Source organism: Felis catus, chromosome C2 (assembly GCF_018350175.1).
Source record: "Felis catus isolate Fca126 chromosome C2, F.catus_Fca126_mat1.0, whole genome shotgun sequence".
Classification (NCBI taxonomy): Eukaryota; Metazoa; Chordata; class Mammalia; order Carnivora; family Felidae; genus Felis; species Felis catus.
In genome coordinates this window covers 61,136,052-61,160,936 of record NC_058376.1, presented here as the reverse complement: position 1 = coordinate 61,160,936, position 24,885 = coordinate 61,136,052, and the positions used below count along the sequence as shown (strand labels likewise).

Genomic DNA, 24,885 nt, shown 5'->3' with positions numbered 1-24,885 from the left:
TATGCTTATATAATATTATAGTACCACAAGTTACCTTTTGGAGTGTTGCAAAATATTCCTTTACATGGATGTGCATGCTTTAATTATTTTTCCACTGTTGGACATTTAGTTTGCTTTTAGTTTTTTGCTAATCATACAAATTTTCTTTTTTAGGTTTATGGTTTCCAGTTATGTAAGATAGATTCCTAGTACTAAAAATGACTGAGTAAAAATTTTGATACACATTACCTAATCGTTTTCCAGAGAATGTATAGCAATTAACACTCCCATCAGAAGTGTATGAAGATGGTGTTTCATTGAGTCACCATCCAAATGGATTATTTCCTCTACACGCTTTTCAGCAAGGGTTAACTGAGTAGACCTACTGACTTGAATATGTTACCTTCATTCACTATGTTCAGAAGTATATAAATTAAACACTTCAGTTTGCTTTCAGAAAGAATTCTGAAATATTTTCAAGGGTCACAGTAGCTCAGAGGTTACGTGTTGCAATACAGTTTCCACCTACAAACAAATATGTTTCAGGTCTAGTTGTAAACTCTGCATACTTTGAGCCGGAAGAATTTCCGTTACCTTCTGTATTGATACCACATCACTGGCAATTTTCTTAAAGTGTGTTGGGTTGGGGCATTCTATCTGGTGTGACTTTAGTGTTCTCTCTTGTAGGTAAACAACACTCATTTCTATTGCTGTTATAACCTGAAGTTAATGAACATTCAAGGCTTACTTTTATTTATTTATTTATGCCTGTTTGTGGACTGCCCTATGAAAAGCACCTTTCTTCCTCACAAGTGTTCAATCCAAACTTAGTGCAGATGAATCTGAGTGGTTTCATTTTTAGAGAGTAGCGTCATATTTGTTTTAGGAAAGCAATGGTGTTGAAAGAATAAAAAAAAATCATTTTTAAGTGTTTACCTTGTTCTCTAGTGAAAGCATTTTGTTTCAGGGGCCATGATGCGTCTTAGTCCCTTGCTGGTACTTGTTTTTGATAACACTGCTAAGGGACTCTTTGTGTGTGTTTATTCACACATATAAATTTGGGGTGATCTGAAATATCATCTGGGGAAAATATAGATATAAAATTACCCACCTCTTTAAGGACAGCAGTCATTTCTACTTCTCTGCAGAGACTGCCTCAGCATAAATACTGGCTCCACTTAGAAAATTAATTTTTACTTATATGATATACTTCTTTTGCATTTCAGAGTGCCTGGTAGATTGCACGTCTGTCTGTGCCCCATAGCTGCACAGGTATGTATATGAATTACCAATAGTTATGTAAATCTACGTATGAACTTGCAAGTTATTACAATTTTGTATTTTAAAATTGCTTACAGATTTCATAATGTGAAAATGTTAATTTTTGAGTACTTATTAATATTGACAGCTTCAAAGGGGAGTGCATTTTATACATACCTTGCATTTCACTCTATTGTAAGAATCAAATAAACATTTCTAAGATTTGATGAGGCAGAATAATTTTAATTACAAAGCATTCATCTGGTGAAGAGATTAGAGAGTATTTTATGGAACTGTTCTATTAAAGCGACTGCTGATATGGGGTCAGAGACTATTGCAAAACCACTGTTTTTGACATTATTGTTTTATTTTCAAACTTTTTTTGTTGCTGTGAGTTTATTTTCTGTGGTGGTTGTTTTAGGTAAGGAGTGGTTGCAGATGTACTGTCTGCTGCACTGTCTCAAGCACTACAGGAATGGAAAAAAAATGTTTGCACCTGTTTAAAATCTCAACTGTGCAGTGTTGTGGTTCCTGGGCAACAGGCAGGAATTCTCAAAAGCTTGGTTGCACCTGCTCAATTGTTTCTTGCAGCTGTGTCATATGAGTGAGTGCACAGAGAAGCTTGTTAGCAGTTTGCTCGTGCTGTTACGTATTTTGTGTACTCTGAGTGTGAAGGATTCCTACTTGATATAGACCTTGAACTATTACATTGGTTTATTATAAAACTCATTATTTTCTCCAAATCCTTCGTTCTGAGTCTCATTTTTTTTTTTTAACTAGCTGTTGACTGCCCTAGATAATGTGTATGTTAACTTCTCTAAGGGATACCTGGGAAAGTCGATCTCTCTAGATTACTGGGTGGATAATGATTTTGGTCCTGGTAGAGACATTTTGTGTTTGGCTCAGTTTCACCATGTTGGCAACCCCACTATATGAGGCTGGATGTAGTTATTGATCCATTTAGCTGAACAGATTTGAAAGCATTTGGCTATTAGTGGACACATGGGGCATATTCAGAAAATTTAAGGGTATATTGTAAGATGATTTCTTGATTTGTGCATGTGTCTGTTGCAGTTGGGTGGAAGTGAAAGAGGAAAAAAAAAGTAAAACTTACTTTGTGGTAGTCCCAGAAAAGGGGCTAAAATCCAGGTGAGGATTTTAAGGCTGGAATATTAATATTTACTTTCATCAAATCATTGTCACCTGGTATTTTTTCCCAAGTGTTGATGTTTTAGATGTCAATAGCTCTATTTTCTGATAAATATCTAAATTTTTAGTGTAGAAAAGCTATGAGAAACTGCGTCTTACACTAATTAGGTGAAGCTCTTTAAATGCAAAATAAAAAGTGGCAACTTAATATAAAAAACGTCCTTAAGTAAATAATTTATTTGGTAGTCCCAAATTCCTGATATTGAAAACTTACTCAAATAATTTGCATTATTCTCCTTAAGAGTACTATATTTTAAAAAAGCCTAAGGAGTTTCCATTAGTATTTAGTAACAAAATCTTAGAACTTGTATATCTTTTCTTTTTATTGATCCATCTAAGTTTTTTTTTTAATCATCAACTTATAATACAATGTTTTATACATAGTAGGTGGTCATTAAGAAATGAGGGTATATATGAATAAAACATGTCTGGAGTTGTATTAGAAACAGAGGAATAGAGAGTCTTAGAAATTTGTTACTTCTTATATATTCTGAATGGGTCTCTGGACTTCTAGTTCTCATATTGCTGATTAGACAGAGATGAGACTACTGATAAATTCTGTCCTTAAAATGAGAAATGAATATGTAAGAATTGATCCTCATTATAATTAAGAATTTACATAACACGATTTGCAATATATTTTTGCTGAGTATGAGAAAAGTATATTATACCTGTTTTTTTGCACAATGCTGAGGCATTCAATGACTAAGTTACTGTAACTTTAGAAATACTTTGCAGCATAGGAATAAACAAATCTTCCGCGTTGTATGATCAATGCCATAGGTTCCCTGAATAATCACTTTCTCTTCATCTCTCTCTCTCTCTCTCTCTCTCTCTCTCTCTCTCTCTCTCTTTCTCTCTGTGTTTCTGTCTCTCTTTCATCACCGTCTCCCTCATTCCCAATCTCTACCTCACTGAAAACACAAAAGTAAAATGTATGTTAACTTTCTTCAGGTCAGATAAGATCAGATTATATTAAAAATCTGTAACTGTTTTTGCTAAACATTAAGTAATGGGTCCTATGTTTACTGTATACATGTTTATAATTATGGTTTCTGCTATTCACTAAATTCTAACTGTAAATAAGTAGAGATAAAGCCAAGTAGAGGTACAGTCAAAATGGGGTGGTTAAGACCTGCTTGGATAAGCCCTTCTCGAGATCCATTTTGTGTGGCATTTGGCAGTCACGTAACAATGGCAGAGGGTGCAGTAAGAGCCAATGTCCTTCTAGTGCATCAAAACATTTTTCTTTTTTTATGTTCCTCAATTTTTGGTACCACTAATTAATGTTATTCATAGGTACTGTTAGGCTTGGAAGTACCTTTCCTCTGGGAACAGTTTTTCTTTCACCTTAGTTTACATCAGTTGGTGAGAGGCCAGTATCAAGGACATTCTTTTTTTTTTTTCCTTGAAGCTTAGTGTGGTAGAATAAACTATATTCTTCTTTTAGTCTCAACATTAGAAATTAAGAGATGAGGTAAGAACATTGATTAGCTAGATTACTAAACCAGATAATGGTAGCTGTTTCACTGACTTGTACCAGAAATTATAGTATGGAATCCCCAGGAAGGAGAAATCACCAAGCGTCAGGATTCCTGGGCATAATTACAGATTTTTCTGTGATGTTAGAGTTAAAGAAATAAAGGAAGAAAGTCAACATTTATTAAGAATGTCTAAATATAATTTCTTTTTCACCTTCCTTCCCTTCCACCCTCCCTTACTCATTTTCTTTCTTCTTTTTATTCTACACAGTAAATGGATGCCTACTATTTGTCAGACGCAGTGCTAAGCTAAATGAATAAAGCAAAGTTCTTGTCCTCAGAGAGCATACAGACTAGTACAGGAAGCAAAGATATGTTTAGAACTCTTTTAGGTTTCATCACTTATCATGAGTATGGACCCAGTCAACATATCTAATATTTCTGTTCCTTTGTGACTTCTTTGGAAAATTGGAAAAATAATAGTGTCTACCTCATATAGTGTTGTGTCAAGTTAGATATCAGACAATACATGTAAAATTCTTAGTTTGATGATTTGCACATAGCAAATGCCCAATAAATCTTAACTATACTACTATTATTTCTATCACTACCACCACTACTATAACTTAGATACTGAAGAAAGACATCTAATTGCCTGAAAGCAGAGATCCTGGCCTGGTCATTGTCACATAGATTGTTTTAGAGGTTTTATCCAATTTTACCTCTGCTTCTTATACCTAAGAAGAGATTCTAAATGTCATACAGTGTTAGAACTTGAAGGGACCTTAATGGTCATCTGTCAAACATCTTCATTATATTCATGGTGAGGAAGGAAGCTCAGAAAAAATTCATGTACTTGTCAGTGTTATACAGCCCAGTAGGTGAGAGATGTAAATTTGACTCTTGATTTTTGGTCTAGTGTGAGATACCTCATGTGGAATATCTTCTTACTAGTGATTTGAGAGCTGATTGTTTATCTCCAGGAAGTAAATGGACTAGGTCAAGTTGCAAGAATATTAACCATAAGAAAAACTATCATAGTGCTGAATCTAAAAGACCTACAGGTATTTTTATAATGGTGTTAATTTTATCTAAGCTTATTAAAGCTTCTCAGTTTGTGTTTGTGAATAATTGATATCTTCTTAAAGAGGATAAATTGAGTCAAGTTTAGCAAGACATTTACTATCTTTGTGACTTCAGATGCTTTAAAGGAGTCCCTGGATTGCAAATACCTTTCAGGATATCTGGATTCTAAATCTCTTGCCTGAATTTGAATTTAGGAGCTTTGGAGTCCAAATAGCCTGCATTGAAATCCTAGTCCAAAACCTCAGTAGCTGTGGGACCTGAGGAGGGTTACCTGACCTTACTAAACCTCATTTTTTGTCTAAAATATGGTGATAAGAATATCTACCTTTTCAATGATAGATGCGAGGATTAAAGTAGATTAGGTATACAAAATGCTTTATTTAGTGTGCAACATTCACTAGTATTCCCAGTATTCCCTACATATTAATTTTCTTCTTTCTCCTCTTGTTAAAATATAAAAGTTGTTATGATGTGCTGTATAGGAATTGGGAGGAAGCGTAGGATTCACTCATCAAGAAAATTAATTCTGGCAAAGTTAAATCTTCAGTGATGGTGGTTGAGTATCTCAGTTCACCATGGTTAGACTCACCATTTCTAACTATACATGCTACATGTCTGTAGAAGACTGGGGCTGTTTAAAGAAAAATTTAGGATGAGGATAATCCCATCCACTTCAATGTGTGTATTATGGAAATGTGCCTTTCAATGGAAGGTCTGTTGATACAACTCCAGGAAAACAATCTCTTGCAAACAGGGAAGAACCAGTCTTCCCCATTAAACCATGGACTCATATGCATCCTAGTGAACTGAACGTGGTTCTGTTGGGAAGGGTGTCACAATGTAAGCAGCCTCAGATGTAGGGAACATGGTTGGCAATGAGTAAATGGCTGTGTGAGGCTTTTATTTTTTTTTCCTTGAGAAGGAAATTAGTGTGGTAAAATATCCTGATACTCTCCTATGCAAACTCCCTCAACAGTAGAAAAGTGGATTATGAATTTGTGTGTATGATTTTCCCTTACTTATCTTTAATAAAAACTAGATGATCTTAATTATGGTAAACCATCTTTTTTTCCTGTCATCCTATTTATATTGCAACAGTATCTGCCCGAACAACAATCAAAAAAGAAGGGGAAAAGCACTAGATAATATATGGAATAGACCATTACTCAGCAGAGTTCATAAAGTTGTGTTGCCTGATGTCAAGTGTACAGTTTTGATCATGATGAGTCAAAGTAAACATTGATGATTAATGAAATTTTTAATTAGTTAGGTATTAGTTTGCTAGGGCAGCTTAAACAAGAGAAATCCATATTCTCCCAGTCCAGAAGTTTGAAATCAGTGTTTTGGTAGGGTCAGTTCCTTCTGAGGGCTGTGAGGGAAGCATCTCGTCCAGGTCTTTCTCTTAATGGATGTATAGATGGCCATCTTCTCCCCGTGTCTTTTCACATGATCGTCTCTCCATGCTGATCTATGTATCCAAATTTCCCTTTTTTTTATAAAGACGCTATTCATATTGATTAGGACCCCCTCTATCTTATTTTAGTTTGATTACCTGTTTTGTTTGTTTGTTTTGTTTTGTTTTGTTTTGTTAGAGGAGAGGGCTCAATTTAACTCATAACAGTCGGGTTAATAGTTAACATTTATGGGGTGACTTTTGTATTTCAGATGTGTTATATATATTATTGATAGTCCTTACAACAATCTATTAGGTGATGTTACTTTTCCCATTTATAGGTGAGAAAGCTTAAACTTGGAGAGAATAAGCAATATGTCCAAGATCACACAGCTAGTACATGTTAAATTGCTAGTATTTGAACCCACATAATTCCAGGCTGCATTTTGAATGGATGAGCTTCATAACAACTCAGTCACAAACCCCCAGAATACTTCGAGGAAGTTCTTCCTTTTTTTTTTTTTGTCATTATTAGGGCTTGTGCCAAAGGACATTTTATCCCTCGAAAATGGTGCATTGTGCTATTATTGCTAAATGCCCAGCACTGACTGCCTACCTCTTCACTCCTGATGTTTTTTTGCTGATAATTGTCTTTGAAGTCTTAGTGTTTTAGCTCTTCCGCACCTGATGAAGCCTTTGGACAGGATGGATTCTGAACATAGACTGCATGGATTGATTCTGGCCCCAGTTTGTGTGGACGGCATTGAGAGCCAAGTCATGCCCAGGGTCTGCTACTCAGCACATGTGCACACTGCTCCGCTTTCTGTGCATTCTCCCTTATATTTGATTTTTGATTTTGTTTTACTCTTAACAGGTAGTTTGTGATTTTTTGCCCCCTTTTTACAGTTCCTGCCACGAGTGATAAACATTGAAAGGAATGAGGTGTGAAGAATGATAGTGTAGGAAATATCTCTGCTTACGGGAAAGCTAGTGCCTCTGTAGGTGTTTACTATAAACTGGCTGCAGCCTTGTTGCTTATGCAAACTACCAGAGCAAGGGGCATTGTGTACCTTATTTAAGTTTCGTATCTTACCCATGGAACGGTTTGTTTCTCACTTTGAGGTTTTAAAGCAGAACTTGCTCATGACCTAATTTCACTAATAATTCTCTTAAGTAACCCTTGTACTCATTTATAAGATTTTTTCCACCCACTGTCTGTCTACCCTGGTTTAAAAATTTTATATATGTACTTTTAAAAAATTGATTAGCTGGAGAGCTGCCCATTCCTCTGTGCTGTATAATAAGGATTTAAAATTGCACACTGAATTCTGTATAGTGTAATTAAAACTGACCCACATTTGGACCTGAGTACACCAGGACTTAGCCAAACTTGCCATGAGCTGAGTTCTGGTGGCAGATGGGAACTAATGAGGACACACTCCACTCCAGAATTTCCCAGCTGCTTGGCCCCTTTTTGTACAAACAAGGTTTGGAGCGAAGTCCGGATCCCAAGAGCATGTTCTGTAAATGTGCTGTACCCAATGATTTGGGAAATGTTCTCACAAAACCAGGCTGTTTCAAGGTATCCTTAAGACCTCAGCTACTGTCAGATTTTAAACATGAAAATTAGAAGGGGTCTTTTGTGCTCTCTCCAACCAATTTCTAATTTTAAAGTGAATTAAAATCACATTCCCTGTGCCCCCACCCGTCTTTTTTCCTGTGCCTCAGGGTAGAACGATCACTCATATCCGAACCTGGAGATATTTGCAGGTGGTTGTCTCAGGACAGACCAGGTCTCCTTGCAACCTATGGATCTCTTCAACTGGTTTGATGTCCTGGGACTATTCAGGCAGATGTAATTGAATCAGTTTGAAGCAGCTGTAGCTGGCATGTGGTCTCTCAGATTGCTAGCACCTGCTTGTTTTTTTGCAACTCACTAGAGTGAGAGAAGTGCCAAAACCAGCATTGGTCTTGGAGCAGATAAAGCACTTCAGACCCTATATTCCATTCTCCTTCCAATCTAGCCACATCATCATTGGTGCCTGAATTAATAAAGCCCCCTTTTCATGATTATGTCTGAAGTATACTTTTCCTTCTCATTCTTCTCAGCATCGGGATCCTGACAGTACTGACCATGCTAGTCCAAAAAAAAAAAAAAAGGGGAGTATAATGGTGATCAGGTGGCTTTGGGGCTCTCTTATCATTAGACAACTGAGTAGCCTGTGGTTTGCAGAATCATTTAAATGAACGCACCAAATTCATTTGCTGTTCCAGCACAGTCTTATTGGCACAGAGAATGAGCAGTTAATGTATAACAAACTGTGAGCTGTTATGGAATATGATAAATACATTTGCTTAGCAGGGGGGAAATGTAAAATGGAACTATTTCTCTAATGTAACTCCAATCGACATGGATTTCTTCAACACTTATTATGTGCAAGAAGGGCAGCCTACTAAAAACGGGAAAAAAATTTTAGGACATACTAAATATACAAAATATATTTTAAAAGATACAGATTCGGAATTTTTATAAAAGGTTTAAATCCATTTAAAAATGTGTATTTACTTTATCTTCTCTTCATCCCACTATATTATTTGATAGGCGTATATTTAACCCTTAAATATTACCAATTTCCTAGTGTTTCATTTCAACCTGGAGATGACAAAGACAATGTATTTAAAGTTTATAGTTCATGTTACAGAGTCCTTTTAACATGGTTTTGACATTGATGATCTTTTGGGAGAAACCAAGAGACAAATTGAGTTTATGAATAATAGTAATAGTGAATTATGAAAAAAAAGAAATTTCATTATCATCAGCAGATGCCTACTTTGCAAGGCCGGCCTAGACACTATGGACAAAAAGAGTTATAGATGGTCCTTGACTGTAGGAATCTTCCAGTATTCTTGAAGAGACATGATATAAATTTAAAAATAAAAGAAAATAAGTCACCCTCAGTATTAAATTCATGCTTTAGACCTGGATTTGGTGTGGTGTCAAACGAATGCTGTAAAAGTGAAAATATCAGCACTCCTGTCAAATAAATGCCCTGGATCTGATGTCCTCCTATTTCCCTTCGGTGCCCATGAAGTACATCACCACAATCTGTCATGGTTCTCTCTGCCATTAACCCAGAACTTGATCTAAGACTCCTGAAGTCAACACTTTAGACGAGCATTACCGACTGATGGAAGTTGGATGTAAGATGAAACCAATTTGCCATTGCTGAAAAAGTCATTAAGTACTAAAGATATTCCATGGAGATGAGAGCTCAGTGAGCTGCAAGTAAGAAGTGAGACTTTGAACTAGGCCTTGAAATAACATGAAACATAAGACATAAGTAACTTGAAAAGAGAAAGGAGATCGTTTTCAGGCTGAGGAGTTCTATGAACAAATGAGTTAAGTATGGAATTGTGTGAATAATCAAGGATAATGAATAGTCCTCAGTTGTAAATATAGAGGTGGTTATGTAATTATTAGTTGAAAGTTTTTCTCCTCTGATAGACTATAAATTCCATGAAGTATTACATTATTATTTATTATACAATACCTTGTCAGAGAGAACTTCATTGACTTCTCCTATCTAAATTAGGCTCTCCTATGTTTCTGTAATTTCTTATTTTTGTCCTTCATGGTACAAAACAGTTTGGGGAGCATCTTCTCACTGCCAGTAATCTATATTTAAAAATTGAGGGTGATTCAAAGAGGATTTTGTCCTCTATAAAGGTATGTAACAACAGTATTTTTTAAAAAACTGATTTTTACTTTTGTAAATATTACGGCACTCTCAACACTAACTTTGGGGGATTTTTATTTTAACCATAGTATTTAAGGATTTTAGTACATTTTTCTTGTTTCAGGGAACAAAGACACAATACATTATGGTGGAAGGAGTGTGAGGTTTACAAATAGAAGATCTGGATTTAAGTTTCTGCATTCCATATTACTGGTTATGAGAAATTGGGCAGGCCCCCGTGTGCTTTTAGGCTCAGTTTGCTCATCTGTATATTAGAGATGACAGTACACCAAAGACTGAAAATACAATTAGCCCTTCTCCTTCTTCTTTTTCTTTTCCTCCTCCTTTTCTTTCTTTTCCTTTATTTCATTATCATAATATTACCCTGAAACCATGTACTAAAATGTTTAACATGGTCTACTATATAGATCCTTCTTCCCCTACCATTTTTATTATTTGCTCTAATAAAACCAAGAATTTAAGAAACACTCCATAACCTAGTCCTTACTAATATTTATAATTGAATCATTTGCTCCTCCATAACTTAATAGCTCCTCAATTCTCTTTCATTTGAAATATAACTATTTAATATTAATAATTTATATATTTAGAGCAACTGTTTTATATGGATCCATTTATTTTTTAATTTTTTATATTGATCCATTTTAAACATTGCCTTTATGTGTTTGATTCATCCATTCATTCATTCATTGGAAATTGTTCTAGCTATTGACATAACTGTATTCACTTTTGTGGGAAATCAAATTGCTATGTCCTGGATTAGGAGATTATAGGGAACGCGTTGCAAAGCAGAACGCTGCTTTCTGGCCTTGCTGAAAACTGTGGGTTGTGCTTCGCTTATCTAGTTGATGTATATCTAGGGGGCACTCACTTCACTTATCTAGTTAATGTATATCTAGGGGTTCGGTCCTGCCTATACTCATAAATTCCTTAGACCATGTTATCGCATGGAATATTTTACCCTGTCTTAACTTGTTTTTCTGCACGTTTTCAGTATGTTCTTACTGGCACGTAGCCCACTGACGTATTGCACATTGTTTCCCTGAATGCATGCTCAGTAAATACGGGAGTTTGAGCACAGCTCAGGGAGATTTCCCTTAGCCTCCCTCTCTCCTCTCTTGACTTCCATGGAGTCTTGAGTAATGCTTTCTGCCGTCCTGGCTTTGCTGGACAAAGCCGAAAGCTGAACCCACAACTTTCCACCTGATTATAATAAATACCTTAATCTGCTACATCTTGCTGAGCTAATACAGTGTTCAGAGACCAAGTCTCCGAAAACAATTTGAATATAAATGAACTCATGTCTGAGTTTTAAGAACCATTTTTTCCCACCTTTAGAATATTTGATGACTAGAAGATTGATCAGAAGGTTGGCTAACTAAAATGTACTAACTACAGAAACAATTTCATTTACTAATAGTCAGTGATTACTGCATATCTCTTGGGTTAAAAAAAGAGAGAAAAATAATAATTGATACTTGCTGCTTCCTAGAAGGATAATTCCTTCAATATTTCCTGATTTGAACATGCAACATTTAATGATGGATATCTGCATGTAGCATTCTTATGATTTTGAGGGTCTTTAAGGATATTTTTGAAAATAATTTCTAATGTTTTAAATATATGCATTTCTGTATATTTCGGGTAAAATGTATGAATAAATCTTTTATTTCTCAAAATACATTTTCTTTAAAGTATTTGAAACTTTCACACTATTTACTATTCTCATTTTTTTGTTAAGAAGATAAAAATAGGATTGTACTATAGTACATAACTTTTTAAAGATAAAAAATGTAAGTTTTGAATTTTGAGATTTAAGCAAGTATAGAAAATAATGGTATTTACAGAAAAAATTGGTGAGTTGAAAATTACCTAAACATGTTGCTTTTATGATGTCTTAAATTTATATAGCAAATGGGATAGGTGAGTTCAGAACTATTTTTAAAAAATGATTAATTTTGGATATTAGGAGACAAACATAATTTTTAATAATGCTGGTCTGATGCCTCAAGCAAAGCGATACATACTTATTAGTGTCTTTGCCAATGTCAGGATAGGATAAACCCTAGGCCAAAAGAAATTGATTTTTTCCCCTGTATATTTGTCACTTGATGTCATACTTAAATTTCCATTGATCAGAAATGGGTATATTTATTTTTCTGAATCCAGTTCTTCAATAGCATAAATAATTTTTAATTTGTTAGTTGATTTAAATTATGTTTACTTAAATGATTTTAAGAATATTTGTTCTATTGATCATGCACCATCATAAAATATTTATTATTTATTCATGTCAATATTTCACTTAGGATTCTAAAAAATATAAATCTCATAATTTTATTTTTAAATATCTTTTTATTTATTATCTCATTTTATTTTTAAAAATTTTTTAATGTTTATTTATTTTTGAGAGAGAGAGAGACAGAGAGAGAGCAGGAGAGGGGCAGAGAGAGAGACAGGGAGACACAGAATCTGAAGCAGGCTCCAGGCTCTGAGCTGTCAGCACAGAGCCCAATGTGGGGCTCGAACTCATGAATCATGAGATCATGACCCAAGCTGAAGTCAGATGCTTAAACCAACTGAGCCATCCAGGCGCCCCTATCTCATCATTTTCTTAAGAAAAAATGACCAGCACCTGTTTAAGACCAGTCTTTGGCTTTCTTGTAAGTATAGGATTAGAAGAGTTTACACTACTTTGGGATAGCATCTTTCCATAGGATTTAAGGGGTAACAACTCTAAATAGTGGGCAGTATATTCCTCTTAAAGTTGAGTTACGACTACTAGCAACCATCACCCCAACCTCCCAGTAAGTTTCTCTTTGATCTTTCCTCATACTTCTGTGCCCTTATCAGTTGGAGACTTTGAGGTCACCATTTACTCTCATGAAACTTCTCTGTCAGCTTCTACTTTTATGGAGTACAGAGAGAGTGTATTACTTTCTTAGGATGACTGGACTGTAACAAATTTCCACAAACTGGATGGCTTAAAGCAAATTTATTCTCTCATAGTTCTGGAGGCCAGAAGTCCAAAAGCAAGGTCCAGCATGGCCACATCCCTTTGAAGGCTCTATGTAAGAGTCTGTCTGGCCTCTTACAGCTTCTAGTGGCCCCAGGTATCCCTTGGCTTTGGCAGCATGAGCTCAGACTCTGCCTCCATCTTCATATGGCCTTTTCCTCTTTCTGTCTCTCTGTTCTCTCCTCTTCTTATAAAGACACCAGTCATTGGATTTAAGGCTCACCTTAAATCCAAGATGATTTCATCTCCAGATGCTTAACTAATTACATCTGCAAAGACCTCATTTCCTAGTAATAATCATATTATGAGGTCCCAGGTAGACATGAGATTGTGAGGGACAGTATTCAACCTACTATAGAGAGTAACTTTATTTTTCTATAGTAAATATCTGTGGAAGTCTTATTTACATTTCACATATTGATCCTTTCTCTGCTCTGCAGTTGACAAAATTTATCTGCTCAGAATTTATAGAATACTTGTTGCCTTAGCTCTTTGGTGTTTTTATGGATTTAATTGAATCATGAGTCATTCTCCTGCATATTCTTTTAAACTACTGAAACTTCTCTTTGTTATAAACGCTAAACTTGAGGCATAGACTCGGTAATTCACAGGGTTACAGTTACTCCACAGATGCAGTGCAAAATTAAAAACTGACTTGAGTATTATTCAGCTTTTTTGTGAATCCATGTGTGTTGAGATACCAAATATCTCATAAAGTACAACTTTAAAATAGTTTTATTCATAACCTGAATCATTTTTTCATGATCGTCTCCAGATTCTGTAAACCAGGTATGCAACTGAAATTTAGTGTTGTAGGGTGACAAAGTCATTATGCTAGATTTTAGCTGTTGAAACCATGAACTAGCTATACTAATCTCTCTCTGTATTTAGCATAGGCAAGGTCTTTATTAGAGAATCATCCATTTGGCTATCTATAAAAATATATAGCCATTAAGTATACTCATAACTGGAAGTTGTGAGTTTCCAGGACCAGATTGAAAATGCAGGGCTCAGCTCAGAAAGGTCAGTTTTGAACTCTGTGTAGCCAGTTAGTGACTGAGACAGAATTTAGGCTCAGCTCTGCCCACCTGAAACATTTGCATTCTTTGTACTTCTTCCAAGTCGATTCTCAAGTTCTGGACGGTGTTTTTTGTTTCTCATAAGGAGTAGACTACTATTAAGATGAGGGCCAACAGAGGTAGCAAAGTAGAGCGAATCCTAAAAGAAATAGAATAGAAGTGAAAGCATTTGTTGGTCCTTTCCACCTCATGATTATGGTCTGTTACAAGTGTGTTTTCTTTAAGAATACTCAATAAATCAACAATTTGAATTTTAAAAATAGATAATTAGTAGAGTGGTTATATGAATTATGACCAGTCTTATCTACTGAACAATTCTATTAAGTTACAGCTTTTATGGTGCACTTGTGTTCTGGTTAACACATAATAGTATGCTAATAGGACATAAAAATTTAGAGGTATTAGACTTCCTTTCCAGCAAAAAAAATCAGGATAAAATAAGAGGTTAAAATGAAAATTAAATATTTTCTGAAATAGTAATGTAGTTAAATGTGAAAATGTGATTTTGATTTACAAAACTGTGATTAGCACCCAAACTACATTAATTGAATTAACCTATTCTTTTTTTATGTTTATTTATTTTGAGAGAGAGGGAAAGAGAGAGAGAGAGAGAGAGAGAGAGCAAGGAAGGGACAGAGAGAATCCCAAGCAGGCTCCATGCTCAGTATGGGAGCCCAGAGCCAGACTCGAGGCTCAATCCCACAACCCTGAGGTCATGACCTGAGTCAAAATCAAGAGTTGGATACTTAACCAACTGAGCCACCCAGGTGCTCCCGAATTAACCTATTCTAATTTGGCTTGTTCTTGGTGCTAGAAGAACCAAAGAGAGCAGAGTATCCTTCTACCAAATTGCAGATTTCTCTCTGGTATGGATCACTCTCTTAATACAATAGGGAAAGTCAGACCCAGTCACAGACACTGGAAATAGAGATCTAAACAAGAAGACCCTGGGGCTCAGTTGGTTGAGCATCAGACTCTTGATTTTGGCTAAGGTTATGATCTCACGGTTAGTGAAATTGAGCCTGGGGTTGGGCTCTGTGCACTCACAGCGCAGAGCCTGCTTGAGATTATCTCTCTCCCTCTTTTTGTGTCCCTCCTTTACTGGTGCATGCTATCTCTCTCACAATAAACAAACAAACAAATAAACAAACAAACATTTTAAACAAGAAGACCCTGATCCTGTAACTCATGGAGTTAATACAGCGGTGGGGTGGTAGTGTGTGTGTATGTGCAGAGACCATAAGCAGTTTCAAGTTCACAAATACATAAATATGTTTAGAAAGTGGTGTGTGCTATTCAAGAAGTACAACAACAAAAAATAGGATGAAGAATGGTTGGGGGCACGGGGAATGATCATGAGTGGACTTTCTGAGGAAATAATACCAGAACTAAATTAATGCTGAATAATATGAAGGATCCAGTCAAGGGAACATCTGGAGTACGAGAAATTTGATCTCCGTATTTTTACAGGTTACTCAGAATTGCGCTCCCAACGTGTATATGTATTAGAGTTGAGGAGCAAGGAGCTGTCTGTTAGCTATTAATGATGTATAATTAAGAGGTATGCTTCAGGGCAACCAATTGATTTTCCTCTTTATCCTGATAGTAAACACAGCAATAGTAAGCACTCAGAAATGGACTAAAAATGCTCAACTGTATCTCCTTAAAGTTTAACAAACTTGCTGTGTGTGAAAAACAAAGTTGGTTTGGCCACAGAGGGACTGGATTCATTGCTACTCTTAGCTTTCCTTTTGAGTTCCATTGCATGCTCTGGTAACAGGAATCAGTAAAGGAGGCACAGGGTTTCTTGAACCATCATGTATCCTTTTGGCAAATCATTTTTTCTAGGAGTAACATCACCCCCTTATCTCTTTTTCTGTGTATCCAGGCCATAAGTGAAAGTGGACGGTCAAACTGAGTATCTTTAGATTTAATTTTTTTTTTTTAAGTATTACTCTCATAGCAGGCCAAGATTTAGCACAGAACTTTTCAAGAATATGTAGTTATCTTTCCATTTCAGGTGAGTACAGGAAATCTGTTCTTTTCATCTTTACTTTCATTCCAAAGTAGAAATTTCTCCAAATGCTTCATTCAAAATTAAATTGTTTATCTCTAACTAGACAAGGACGTGTAGTGGTAAATTATTGAAATTGATGAGATTTGATTGAATTTTCCTGAGTTTAATGTGTCTAATCAACATTACACTCACAGCATTATTATTTTCCCATTGCTTGCTGCTGTAACAGATGACAGCATTACCATGACCCAGGCTGATACTATATGAAACAATGCACAAGGAAGTAGACAGTCTACTGTGGGCATTTGAAAAATGGAGCCAAATAGCATTTTCAGAAATGATTAAGTTTTTAGATGAGAGGGCTTAATTTTTTTTTCACCAGAGAAACTAAAAAATCTCTTAATACAATTTTTGATAGGCTTTACCTCCATTCCAATTTGTAAACGAAACTATGATGTGATTGATAACACAACATCGTTATCAGTGATACCATTGAATGAATCATGGTGCTGTTCTTATCACAATCATGGCAACCAGAAATGGGGTTCTGGTTTCTACTTTCTCAGAAAAAAACACAGTACAAAATCTTCACTATGTAACTTAAATGAGCTAATATTTGTCATCCAAACCATGACTGAGAAATTTTGCTTTTAAAAACAACTATCCAAGTGACCAGAATGTTAAGTCATAATGGAAGAAGGTCATTATCATACTGCAGCTTCAGGTACTACAAATTAAAAAGATACAGAGCACTTCTTATAATTTGCAATCATGCACTAAAATGTTATAGAATATCACGTACTCTTAAAGAGTGTGTATGGCAATATATGCCTGAAATTATAAACCATTTTGACATTTTGTTCTACTCAAGTTGTGTATTTGAGAGCATATATCAATGACAAATTCAAGAAAACAGCTGGGCCAAGGTTAGAAGTTGGCAGTAAAGCATATAAGAAATACATTTCTGATCAGTTTTGTTTGGCATATTTCAACACCTGAGACCTGTTGAGACCCAGAAGCACTACTTGTACAGTGAGTATATTTAGTTTATTCAGCCTGTCAAAATTTTCAGCAATATACATCATTTTCTGTCATCATAAAGACATGAATACAGTTTGTCTACAAAGTACCAAATAGAGATTTGTTCATTGTAGTAGCTATCGATGCTCAAAGTAGGTATTGAAATCTCAAATGTATTTATCCACTATTCTGTACTGGATTTTTAAGACGTAAAAATATAAACTGTAGAATTATAAGATAATTTACATATCATCTTTCTAATGTAATTCAGTTATTTTATAGATGGGGAAATGGAAACAGCGAATAGGTCTAGACAAGTACAGAGTGAGGGATGAGCAATGCGGTACTCTTTTTCCTTATACTCTATAACACCGAACAATCATTTTTGCAATTTTTATCTTAAAAATGCATGCAAATGGTAAAAAATTTTTGAAAATAAAGTGGTACACAAGGATATAAAATGAAAAGTATTTCTTCCTCAACTTCCAGTGCTATACCCAGAGTTAAACAGGTCCAAGTGTATTTATGTACAGAAATGTACCAACATACCTTCATTTTAAAAATAGAGAGGGAAAAACAAATAAATAAAAATACAGAGAAAATCGTATCATTCCAGTTTCCCATGTATTTTCTTTGTTTTCTTAATACCATATCTCAGAGATTTTATGGTATTTATACTATAGTATATTATGCTATATCATCTTTTTTAATTGCTACCTAATATTTTCTTTTATAGATTTAACAAAATGTACTTAACTAGTGCCTAATTTATGGATGTTCGGTTATTTCCAATTTCTTTTCTATTCAAAAATATTATAATAAACAGCCTTCTACATGTATTTTGTACTCATTTTAATATACATAATATAATCTAGAATATTTACATAATTAAAATGTTTATGGCTATTAAGAATTTTTCCTCATGAACATTGGTTTTTTTTGAGTTTATTAATTTGAGAGAGAGAGAGAGAGAGAGAGAGAGAGAGAGACTGTGCATGCAAGTGAGGAAGGGGCAGAGAGAGAGGGAGAGAGAGAGACTCCTAAGTAGACTCTGTCCTGTTAGCACAGAGCTCGATGTGGGGCTTGAAGCCATGAACTGTGAGATCATGACCTGAGCTGAAATCAAGAGTCGGACAGCTTAATTGACTGAGGCACCCAAGTGCCCCCCTCATAAACATTGCTCTAATATATACTTGTAACAGCAGTGTATGAGAATTCCTGCTTTTCCACAACCTCACCAAAACTGAGTTTGAACAACTTTTTTCCAATCTGAAAAGTGAAAATGATATTTTATCATTATTTTGATTTGCTCTTTTAATTTATGAGTTAGATTTAAAAACATTTAAAGTGTTTACTAGTGTTTGTATTTCTTTTTCTGTAAATTGGTATTAATTTTTTTTTTTTACTTTTTCTGTAGAGGTTTTTATAAAATCTTTTATTGATGTGTATAACCAGTGTTTATATCACAGAAACTAACACTTTCTGTAAGGGGTGTTTAAAATATTTTTGTTTTGGGGCACCTGGGTGGCTCAATTGGTTAAGCTTCTGACTCTTCATTTCTGCTCAGGTCACGATCTCACGGTTCACAGGTTCCAGCTCCCCATTGGGGCTATCAGTGAGGGCCCACTTGGGATTCTCTCTCCCCTGCTCTCTGCCCCTCCCCCACTCATTCTCCCACGCACGTTCTCTCTCCCTCTCAAAATAAATAAATTAACTTTAAAAAAATAATAAAAATTAAAATATAACATTTTTTAGTTTTTAATTTGCTGTTTGACTTTTACTATAGACTTTTTCTGTGGCTAGATTTATCAGTTAGTTCCTTTATGGTATAGAAAACTCCTATCAAAAAATTATCCATATTTTTTTCTAGTACCTTGGTGATTTAGTCTCTTTCAATATTTACATCTTTAATTCAACAAAAATTTATTTTTGTGCATTATATGTTTTAAAAATATTCATTAACACTTATTTTGGGGCATGAAAATAAATTTTTATTTCATTATTTGAAATAAAAGAGTCACTTTTTTGTCCCCTGAACTTTTTATAGGAAGTCACTAAAGCACTAAGGCAGAAAAAAAAAGTGCTAGAATAAGAACTAAAATGTCAAAATGGCATATTTTTCTTTTATTTATCAATCACTGATGTCTATTGTTTATGACATAGGAAAATCCCGAGAAACTTTTTTACTTGTGAGAATAAATTATTGTATTTTGATAATTCCAGCAATGATTAAATCAGTGAAAGCATCATAGAATAAATCAAACCCCTAGCGAGATACTTTTAACAGTAATTCCAGTTCATATGGTAATGTTAATTTTACTTACTTAAGAGAAGCACTTACTTATCAGTAAGACCTTATAACTGTACAAATAAAATCAAAATATGAACGTTGTAATTTAAGCAGGATGCAATAGCCAGGTGATAAATAGACATATTTGTACCTTGAAAAGTTCCCTTCCAGTCACCTTCATTACCGAAGGGCATTTACTTCGTTTGCTTTTCTAAAGCTTAAAAAGCAGCTCAAAGACTAGAAGGGGTCTGATGGCTTTCATTTTTGAAAGTTTGTAAGTAAGTAAATAATTAAGCTAGAAGAGTGGACTATTTAGCAATAAAAGAATATTATTCAATTTAACAGCTATTCTATTCATGACTGGAATTGACAAGGAGAGACCTAAGGACAGGTGAGATGTGAAATCTAAGTGAGGGAGAGGAATCAGGAAATGTAATTTAACTTTTTTCTACCCTTTATTTTTAATAGAATGTTCATTTTTCTATTGTAAAAGTAAGACATCAGCATTGTAAAACTATTTGGAAAACACAAAAAAAGCAGAAAAGAAGACAATAAAATCACCCTTGATATTATGATTGTCACTTAGGCGATCAATCATTATTAACATTTTGATGTGTGTATGTGTGCGTTCAAAAATATAGGATTAGGGGCGCCTGGGTGGCGCAGTCGGTTAAGCGTCTGACTTCAGCCAGGTCACGATCTCGCGGTCCGTGAGTTCGAGCCCCGCGTCAGGCTCTGGGCTGATGGCTCAGAGCCTGGAGCCTGTTTCCGATTCTGTGTCTCCCTCTCTCTCTGCCCCTCCCCCGTTCATGCTCTGTCTCTCTCTGTCCCCAAAATAAATAAACGTTGAAAAAAAAATTAAAAAAAAAATATAGGATTATACTCTGCGTGATTGTGGATTCTGTTGTTCAACTAGCAATATATTGTGAACATTTGTTTGTGTTAATAAATAAATTTTCTGTGGCATGATTTTTTTGTTGATTTTATAGTGTTCCACTCAATGGATGTGTTATAATAATTTAGCCAATCTCTTACTCTTGGACATGCAAGTTGCTTCCAGTTTTTCTCTATTCAAAATAACATATGGGTCACCTAGGTGGCTCAGTCGGTTTAGCATCTGACTTCTGCTCAGGTCATGATCTCACGGTTCATGAGTTCGAGCTCCGCATTGGGTTCTGTGCTGATAGCTTGGAGCCTGGAGCCTGCTTCAGATTCTGTGTCTCCCTCTTTCTCTGCCTCTCTCCTGCTCACTGTCTCTGTCTCTCCCTGTCTCAAAAATAAATTAACATTAAAACAATTAAAAAAATATAACATATGATGAATGTTGTTATGTACACATTTTTATGAACATCCCTGATTATGTCCTTTGGATAAATTAGTATAAGCAGAATAGAGTCACAAATATATGCGTTTTTCAAGCTTTTGACTCATTTAGCTATACCACTTACCTGTTGTTGCGGCTTGGTCAGCAGTCTTTGCAAGTGTCTGCTCATATCTTAATCAGTTCTTGATATGTAACTTTATATGGTTCAAAGAAAAACTATCAGTGGTCTCAGAAGGATGAGTACAGAGGGGTAGAGGAGGTCAACCAGAGTTAAGTGACGTTTTTGTCTAGGAGATGTTGCAGGCTGCCACAGGCTATGGAGAGCAGCTCCAAAATGAACTTGCATTTTCAGAAGCGGTTCAGACTCTGAATGTTAACTTGGCACAGTTGAAATGTCCCTATTTGCTTTGAGGCAATGGCTTGACCCCTCAGGCACACCCCATGTATTCAGTGATTGAGACCACTTACTCATACTAATCATTGCACACAGAAAATACATAAAAGATTTGTATTCATCACTCAATATATTTTGCTCCTCAAGAGTCATGAAACATTCAGGGTATATTAACTGGCAAATGCACACCTGGAGTATGTTACTTAGCTTTAGAAACTGCTAATTTAAAAAAATCAAATATTTAATTTTGAGGAAAAAAAATCAGTTTTGGATTTTGAGCATATATATCATCTTTCATTTTGGCCCAATTAACCCAGCAGGTGTGTGCAAATTAGGTCACTACTTTGTCACCGTGGTAACATGCTTTGGGGAGGTGGATCTTAACCACCTCCAACACAGGTGATGTTGGCTGAGTTAGTATTAGGAGATGCTTTACAAACAAACAAGGCAGAATTTAATCTGTCAGAGTGTAGAAAATAGGTCTGATGCTGGGTGTCAACAGATAATATTCTGTGACATGAAAAATAAGTGCAACCTCAAATTTATATCAACAGGAGATAGCTAATGAGCCTTAGAAACAGAACTTACACGTAAAACTTACTGACAGTCACTCATGAGGTGATTGCCTCAATCTGTCATGGAGTATGGGGTATGGGGGTCAGGGTCAGGTTCCCTGGAATTTAAGGATTTTTCGAGCTAAGTCATGGTTTTCAGCGGATCAACTCCTTCCTTTCCCCTCATTATAGGGACTAGAATCTAGTCAGTACCTAGGGGTTTTTAAAAGGACAGCGTCTCATCATTTCTTTTAAGTGCTATTTTGGATCATTATTTGGAATTGCTTATGGGTTAGGAAGTTGGCAGACTTGGTCTACGCCAGCACTCCAGCATTAATACAAGTCTCTAACTCAGGCTTCTTCTCACCAGGTGGAAAAATCAGACATGCTTCAAGATCGCTGGTAGAGATTGTGCAATCTGTTTGGCTGCTGAAGGTTCCAAATCATGTGGGCATTCTGCAGCCCCACAGAGTGGTAGAATTTCTTCACTTATCACTGACAAGTTCACACCTCTTTTGGTCATTAAAATTGTAAATCTGCATTATCAGATGCAGAAAACAGGCCAAACTAATGATATTAAATGCATTTCCAAGAAAATGCATCTTCCATGACCTCTTTTAGCACCCACTTATGGATTATATTTTCATTGAGCCTGTGGGGCCAATTCATATGTGGCTTTATGTTTTTTGGTTTGTCCTCCTATATTGCCTTATATCTGTATCATTTGTTATAATTTTAAAGTATTTTTGTATACCATATTTCATTTTTTGTGGTATTTTACACATGGCATTTCAGAAACTCAAATCCCTCTAGTGTTTATTTTCAGTTGGTTGTGACCGCAGCTTTATTACTTATTTCATGTGTTTTCAATAGTTAATATTTACAAAACACTGAACAAACTCTTCAAGATTGCTTTCTATAATCTCCCTTTCCATGCGTCAAAGATGAGAGGTACAGAGAAGAGTCATAGTGACTTACCCTGTGTCACAGAGTGTATGAATTCACTTTCAAAGGAGGATCAAGGACCCCTGGTTTCCAGTTCTTTTTTTTTTCCTTTCTTTTTTTTTCTTTTCTTCTCTTATTCAAATCTCTCAGTAGTCTTCCGGGTTTGGAGACTTACAAAAATGGTGCCATTGCAAAGTGGAGAGCAGTTGACTCAACTCTTTATCTCTCACTTCTCCTTCAGTGTATATTCTCTCCCTATATTCAGGTCTTCCTTTCCCATCTACTCCCCAGTGGATGCTGAAAAACATTTCTTTTGAAGAGTTGGTTCATAACGTACAGAAAGCCCTGAAGTCTCAGTAAAATCTGTTCTTACTAAGGGTAAGGGTAGGCATTTTTCACTGGTGAACAGCATGTCATATCTACCCTGACGGTTAGTGGAACAAGGCCTGTGGCAGCACAAATTAGCATCGGAACAGAGCTTTATCACAGTGGAATCCCAGGTGGATTTAGGAATAAGACTCTAAACAAAAATCTGTGGAGGGATTGAATCCATCAACTCTAATAAAGGAAATTATAGTAGATTCAGGGAACTTGGACCCCTGAATTGTAGTAACCAAGCTGGGGAAGAAATGGGCAGTTAAACAAAGTAGTGCTGTATCTTTCATTGTTTGATGAAATAATTTTTGCCCCTTTTAACTGGTATGTTGAAAAAAAAAGCCTGGTATATTTGAAACAAAGAGCTTACACAGTCACTGAGCTGGTTGGTTTTTATACCTTCCTTTACTGAGTATTGTCCTTCAGTACAATACAGAGCCATTTCTTTGTTCTCACAAGCTAGCAGTTAAATTGTATGTAAATGTATGCAAATTAGATGCTGTCTAATAAAGAGAGTCATTAGATGGAAGAAATATTTAGTTTAGAAAAAAAAAGCAGGTGTATTGTGTAAAAGAAAATGTAAGGCTACAAAAAAGCCCAAACTTCTGTGGACAGTTATAGAAAAAAATTATTAAAATAGATTTTTAAAAGACTTACGTCTTCCTGACCTTTCCTTTGTGCTTATATATATGTGTGTGTTTTTTAAATATTTACATATAAAACTAGGGGATTGGCTTCCTTCCCAGAATTACTGGAAGCACCTTCACCAGGAACATTTGGACTTGAATAATCTCCACAGCAGCATTTTCTTTCTTGAATTAAATGAATTGTAAAATGGATGATTGGCTCAGGAACACTGACTGCTTTTGTGGGTTCCTTTCCTTTAGGTTGAGAGGCTTATGGCTCCATGGTGGGTAGCTTGCAACTGATGATCTTGGCTACTTTAAGGTTCCCCTTCCAAGCTAGTCCACCCCAGCCTTATAAAAGCTACTGTAGGCTCCTTAAAAGATACGTAGACCATAAACTTCTTTAGAGGAACCAACAGTTCTTTTTGAGCTTGATCAATGCTATATTGAATGTTTAGCACAATACTTAGCACTTACTAGGCACTCACATTTATTTTTGAAAGACTAAATGAATGATTGAGTAAATAAAGAAAAAGCAATTTGACATATGTTAAACATTTTAATGGTCAATAAAGTGGTTATGGGTATGTCAAATACCTTTGTAGTCCCCAGCAAACAGTTAGTAAAGCAATTGCCCAGATTTGCATACAGCAGTTACAGGTTAAGCACACAGTGAAATACATACTTTACTGTCTAGTTTCCTCAAGCCCACAGTAACAAATGTGTCAAGTGCTCACCATGTCCATCACTCATTGTGGCAGCTGTTGTGGGGGGCAAAGATGAAAAGCCAGAGTGGTTTCTCTCTGGGAGCTCCTAGTGTTCCAGAGGAATCAGACACATACCACCTACTTAAAACATAGCAAACCATACACAGTAGAGTTACAGCTAAAATATTATGGGAGCACCAGAAAAAGAGAGAGAGCAAGAAGGAGAGAAATTCTGACTGAAGAGTATCTGAGATGGTTCCCTAGATTCCTGGAGGAAAGTGGGATTGAAGGAATGAATCCTTTGAAGGTCACCAGGAGCAGATGGTTGGCCATGGTTGGTAGAGAAAAGGCAAGTTGCAGAATTCTCTAAGT

General features: G+C 35.6%; 1 protein-coding gene across 40 annotated transcripts in view; it reads left to right on the top strand.

Moving 5' to 3' along the window:
- Nucleotides 1-24,885, top strand: part of ZBTB20 (zinc finger and BTB domain containing 20) — a 789,483-nt gene that overhangs the window by 205,550 nt on the left and 559,048 nt on the right. For all 40 annotated transcript variants that reach the window (XM_045036368.1, XM_045036369.1, XM_045036357.1 and 37 more), the window contains one exon: nucleotides 1,206-1,251. The gene's annotated coding sequence lies outside the window, so the exon portion shown is untranslated. The remainder of the gene's footprint in view (nucleotides 1-1,205; nucleotides 1,252-24,885) is intronic.